The sequence below is a fragment of the Mastomys coucha genome, unplaced genomic scaffold (genome assembly GCF_008632895.1).
Source record: "Mastomys coucha isolate ucsf_1 unplaced genomic scaffold, UCSF_Mcou_1 pScaffold18, whole genome shotgun sequence".
Taxonomy (NCBI): domain Eukaryota; kingdom Metazoa; phylum Chordata; class Mammalia; order Rodentia; family Muridae; genus Mastomys; species Mastomys coucha.
In genome coordinates this window covers 79,898,754-79,905,441 of record NW_022196900.1, presented here as the reverse complement: position 1 = coordinate 79,905,441, position 6,688 = coordinate 79,898,754, and the positions used below count along the sequence as shown (strand labels likewise).

The 6,688-nt window shown below is 39.8% G+C and overlaps 1 protein-coding gene across 17 annotated transcripts in view; it reads left to right on the top strand.

Moving 5' to 3' along the window:
- Positions 1 to 6,688, top strand: part of LOC116096585 (microtubule-actin cross-linking factor 1) — a 353,064-nt gene that overhangs the window by 107,138 nt on the left and 239,238 nt on the right. The gene's annotated exons all lie outside the window — the stretch shown is intronic.

Genomic DNA, 6,688 nt, shown 5'->3' with positions numbered 1-6,688 from the left:
AGTGCTGGGATTAAAGGCGTGTGCCACCAGTGCCCAACTTATATTGAGATTTTATGAAAAACACGCAGGCATTCATCAAGCTTCAACAAAATCAAGGGGATGGGAAGATGGCTCAGTGGTTAGGAGTACTTGCTGTTCCTACAGAGGGCCCAGCACCTACATGATAACTCACAACCATCCATTACTGTAGTTCCAAGGGATCTATCTGATACCCTCTTCTGGCTTCCTTGGGCCCTGAACATGTGGCACACATATATGCATTCAGGAAAACATTCATACACATTTAAAAAACTTTTATCTAGTGAGGGATTAAAACATGTATTCAGGGGCTGGCGAGATGGCTCAGCGAGTAAGAACACTGACTGCTCTTCCAAAGGTCCTGAGTTCGGATCCCAGCAACCACATGTGGTTCACAACCACCCATAATGAGATCTGACGCCCTCTACTGGTGTGTCTGAAGACAGCTACAGTGAATTATGCCAGAGTGAGCAGGCCAGAGCGAGTGGGGCCAGAGCAAGAGGGGCAGTAGAGGTCCTGAGTTCAGTTCCCAGCAGCCATACACATGATAGCTCACGGCCATCTGTATAGCTACAGTGTACACATACACATAAAATAAATAAAAATAAATCTTTAAAAAAATGTATTCAGCTGTATTATAAAGTACTAATCATCATGAAAGACAGATAAAGTAGAGTAAAATAAGAAAGAAAGGAGGGATCAGGAAAAATTGTGTAGAAGTATTGGCCTTAAGATGGCTAATGGAAATCTTCCAGAAGTCCTAAGTTCAATTTTCAGCAATCACATAGTGTTTTACTACCATGTATAATGGGATGCCCTCATTTTGCCTACAGGCATTCATGCAGACAGAGCCCTCATATACATTAAATAAATAAATCTTTTAAAAAAAATAAAAAAGAGATCAGTTTCATGTGCAGTAGTTAAGAGCACTGACTGCTCATGCAAAGAGGACTTGAGTCAGCACACATATAGCAATTGATGACCCTCTTGAAATTCCATTCCAGGAGATCAAATGCCCCTTTCTGGCTTCCACATGCACTGCATACAAAAAACAAACACTCAAAACACATAAAATCAGGGGCTGGAGAGATGGCTCAGTGATTAAGAGGACTGACTGCTCTTCCGAAGGTCTGGAGAGGAGAAGGTCTGGAGTTCAAATCCCAGCAACCACATGGTGGCTCACAAGATCTGACACCCTCTTCTGGTGTGGCTGAAGACAGCTACAGTGTACTTAGATAGAATAATAAATAGATCTTTAAAAAAATAAACCACATAAAATCAAAATAAATAAATCCTTTAAAAATTACAAATAAGGATACATGGAACCTTTAAAATGTACTAGTCATTTTTTTTTTTAATGTACCAAAGAGATTAATCTCGTGGTGAATAAGGGCAGGATTGGTGGGTGAGAGACAGGGATTAGATAGGTTAGGTTAGGTTAGGTTATCAAGGTGATGAGATCAGTTACCAGTTTGCCAAGGTGTTACACAGCCTGAATTATGGCAAAATAGCCAGTAGTTATTGGGCATATGTTAAGCATTTATTTAAGTTCATTAAATCATTTACCTCTTTATATAACTTTAGTAAGACATGTTCTGTTATCATCATTTACAAATAAGGAAATGGAGGCTTCCTTAAGTTGAATAAATTGCTCCTAGGCACTAGATGTTTTATAGATGGCCTTCTAGATGTGAACATATGCCCATTTGACTATGATAATGCTAATGCCTCAGGTTTGCTGAAAAGAAACAAGGGAAATTTTACTTATTATATTCAGTGAACACTTGAGTATTTGGAATATTCATAGACATTCTAGGGCTTTGCATGTTTATCACTGTCTCAGTATCACAGAGGCAGTCTTGGATGTCTCATAATTCACTTCTATGGAGATCACATCCTCTGGCTTTTGACAGATGCCAAGTACTCACGGGAGAAGGTAGATCAAGAGAGTTTCAGGGCCAAGCTTTGATGTCTGGATCCTGACAGTTCCAGCAACTTAAGGCTTCTGGTCCTATCTGTAATATGCTTTCCCTTCTATTAAATTTATGATTGCAGGTATATTTGGGTATAGATGTACGGGTGTGAATTTGATCTTTTAGTTTAGGTCTTAAAGCTTAAGTCTTTGTCTGCTGCTGTTGGATGCCCTGAGACCATGTAAAACACAGAGCAGAGCTTCTTACTGGCTTCCTTTGACCCTGTTTGCATACACAAAAGAGATTCTGGGGTATGGAGTAGTGTTGAGATTTCTTGTTGTAATGGTTGTAGAAGACCATCTTAAATTCCTGTGAGTGAAGTCACTGCAAAGAGGCAGGTCAGCAATGTTAATGGAGTTCCGATCTTCTACAAGGTAGCTTTGGTGGTTTAGGGTTGTGTACATTTGCTGCTAGCAAGGAATATTCTGCGTGTAAGTGTGTCACTTTAAGTAGACTGTTCTGTGTATAAGTGATCTCTAAAAAGAAAACTAGCCTCTCCCTCTGCCAGCCTCTAACCACTTCCTGTAAGTGACAGAACACAGATCTCTGATTCATCAAGTGAAACATCGATTTTATTTTCACCAAGACAGCTCCCTTCTCATTCTTTTTGCCTTCACAAATACACACACACACACACACACACACACACACACACACACACAAATATACACACAAATACACACACATATACACAAATACAAATACACAAATATACACACAAATATACACATATATGCTGCACATACACAAATACACATACATACACATAAATACACACACATACGCACACACACACAAATACACACAAATCACAAATACACACATACACACAAGTACACACACAAATACACACACACAAATAAAAATACACACAAGTACACACACAAATACACACACACACAAATACAAATACACACACACAAATATACACACATATGCACACACACACTTGAAAAGGCTACAGATAAGGATTTCTACCTGGGGTATATAGAGAAGTGATGTGTCTAAGGATAATCATATCATTTCAGGCATATTTATACAGATTAAATGAATAACGCATGAGGGTTTTTTGTTTTTGTTTTCTGTTTTTGTTTTTTTGGTTTTGTTTTTTGGTTTTTCGAGACAGGGTTTCTCTGTATAGCCCTGGCTATACTGGAACTCACTCTGTAGACCAGGCTGGCCTCAAACTCAGAAATCCACCTGCCTCTGCCTCCCAGGTGCTGGGAGTAAAGGCATGCGCCACCACCACCTTACATGAAGGTATTTTGAGATATAGTCTCATTGTATCCCTGGCTGGCCTGACACTCACTATGTTGAGCAAGTTACTCTTGGACTCACAGAGATCTGCCTGCCTATGCTGGAATTAAAGGTGTGTGCGTGTGCCACCATACCTGGTCCTGAAGTTGCTTTATAGTAGTTGCATTAAAACTGTTAGTTTTTCTTCCAAGCAATTCCATCGTTGAACATTATAGCACCGGAGCTTCTCTGCTTGCTTCTCCACTGTGGGAGTATCACAGTTATTTTTGTACCCTGGGCATCTTTCATAAGGCTGTGTTTTCTTTTATTGAATGAATGAAGTACTATTTCACAAGGGAATCCCCATTTTTTTAGTTGAATGACTGAACTGTTCTGTTCTATATAAAAAACATTTCACTGAACTGTGCCATTGATACTTATTCTCCAGTGTTTATCCCTTTAACAAACACTGTTATGTTACATTTCATATGCTAAGCAGAACTGGTTTTAGGTACCTTGTCCCTCTTACTGTAGGATTCCTGGTAAGGGTGATTCGCTTATCATTGATTCTTCTCTTTCCCTTTGTTCTTGATTTCTTCTGATCAGGTGTTCCTTCACCACAGCACCACTGCCCTTGGTAAAGAACTTAGTGACCTCCACTGACCTGAGTCAATGCTCAGTCCTCACCTCACATAAACACTGATGACAAGCTAAGTGTTACTTTCTACAACACCTCCCTCACCTGCTCCTGCGACAGCTTGCCCTCTTGGTTCTCCTCCACTTCTGGCTCCTCTTTTTTTTTTCTTTTCTTCAATTTCTTTCTTTCTTCCTTCCTTCCTTTCTTTCTTTCTTTCTTTCTTTCTTTCTTTCTTTCTTTCTTTCTTTCTTTCCTTTCTTCCTTCCTTCCTTCCTTCTTTCTTTTTACCCCCTTCCCCTCCCTCCATGTTTGCTGGTTTTCTTCTTCCATATCTCATGCTGGAGGGTTTCTAAGGCTTAGACCTTGAACTTGATTTTTTCCTTTTCTGTATTTGATCTTTTCCCTCCCTGTGTTTACTCTTTAAATGATATCATACAGTCTCCTGGCTTTCAAAACCAAGCATGGGCATTTCTGAACTCTAGATTAGTATGTCCAGTTGTCTGTTCAGTGTTCCTCTTTAATATCTAGTAGGCATTTCTTTTTCTTTCTTTTTTTTTAAGTATAGAATAGAGTTTATTTAGGGCATGGGGAGGGGAGTTAAGAGGGTAGTAGAGGCAGAGAAAGGCAGAGAGGAGAGAGTAGAGAAGTGGGGGCCGGCCATGACCATGTGGAGAGAGGAGGGAAGGGAATGGGGAGAGAGGGGGAGCAAGGGAGTAAGAGGTAAGGTAGAGAAGCAGGAGTAAGAGCTCTAGTAAGCATTTCAAACCTAATATTGAAAGGGGCATGTTTCATACACCTGCCTCCCGTACAGTGAATGACCAGCCACAGCTGCCTCTGAAAGCCGTAGCTTCTGCTTCTCAGGAAGTGGCAGCTCTGCCTTCAGCTTTTCACGACAAGACCCTTGCTTGCTTTTTTTTTTTTCTTTTTTTTTCTTTTTCTTTTTGTCTTCTTTCCTTCTCCATATCAACAAATCTGGGCAGCTTTAAAAAAAGGTTATATAGAGCTGGAGAAATTGACTTAGTAGTTAGGAGTACTGACTGTAGTTCCAGAGGACCAGGGTTCAATTCCCAGTACCTACATGGTGGCTCATAATTGTTTGTAACTCCAAGATCTGACACCTTCACACGGACATACATGCAGGCAAAATGCCAATGCACATATAATTAAAAACAAACAAATTTTAAGAAAATATGTATTTTTTTCTTGTTTGTATGAAGGGTTTTTACTGCATGCATGTCTGTGTATCATGTATCTGTGTATCTGGTGCCATCAGGTTAGAAGAAGGTGTTGATTCCCCCTGAAATTGGAATTACAGATGGTTATGAGTCATCGTATGGGTGCTTGAAATTGAACCCGAGTCCTCTGCAAGTATTCTTAACCACTGAGCCATCTCCCCAGCCCAATAAAACATCACTGGCTGTTCTTCCAAAGGACCCAGGTTCAGTTTCCAGCACCCACATGGCAGTTCACAACTGTCTATAATTCCAGTTCCAGGAGATCTCACACCTTCACACAGACATACATGGAAGCAGAACACCAATGAACATTAAATTTTTAAAAAATTATTTTATTATTTACTCATGTGTATGTGTGTATGACATATGGGTACAGTACCCATGGAAGCTATCTGATTCTCTCAGACCTAGAGTTCTATGTGTCTTTGAACTACCTGATAGGGATATTGGAAACTAAACTTGCAAGAACCCTCATAACCACTGAGTCATCTCTCCAGCTCTCCCACAGACCCATCCCTCTCCTGCATTCTTTTTTACAGGCATGAAGCACCACACCAAGTAGAGAAACACATGGGAACATACACTTATGGATGGTGCTGAATTTAAAAGCTCCTATTGCATTTGTTTCTCCATCAAAGCACATTTAATATCATTTTGGGCAATAGATTAAAGTCTTTCCATTTTACTAGGGAAATAATAGGGCGACAGATGTGTAAAGCAGCCCTCTCCTCCCCCTTTAAGTAAGTGGGTTCTCATTTGTAGTCCAGGCTAACGGTAAACTCCTAAGGCTGGTTCTCCTGCCTTAGTGCTGTGTACCCTGAGATTGCAGGTGTGTGCATTATACCTGACTAATTTGCATTTTAAATATTCCTGAAACTCAGTGTCGTAGCCACAGTTTGGAAGGGATGAGTGCTGACTTACCCTCTTGGGTGGAAGAGGTGGCCCGTGTTGCAGAGGACAGTGATGTGCTCTCAGCTGTTGGGAGCAAGGGTTACAGAGTGTTTACTGCACTTCTAAAATACCTTGTTGAAAGATGCAGTGGTAGTTCATTTAATTTAGATTGTATAAACTCCTTATTAGCCTTTAAGCATATTTTATTAGATTTGTCAACTAATAATGTGTGCCACACAGCTCACGCTTTCTGATGAGCAGTTTACTGTATTTGGACAGACAAGAGAAGAACCGCTATTATGTTATGTAGAACACTCCCAGGACCCCACAGCTTTCTTGAGCCAGCTCTGGTAATGCACCCCATCTCTTTTGCTTTTATTTCTATTGTTTTCCTATTGTATGTAGCCTTTTGTGTTTGATTTCTCTTACATGTAGACATACAGCACTTGAATGTATCCCTAACTTTCTTTTTATTGCAGAACAGTGGTTCTGTGTATGGACACACTACATGTTGATTAAAAGTTCACCAATTAATAAACATTTGAGTTATTATTTTGTATAATGTTGGTACTTTAACATTCATATACAGGTGTCTGTGAGGGCCTTTGTTTTCATTTTGTGATATTGTTCTCAGTGAGTTTGCTTGTATTTGTATGGTTAACTTCATAATAAGAATGTGTTTAACTCTTTTTTTTTTT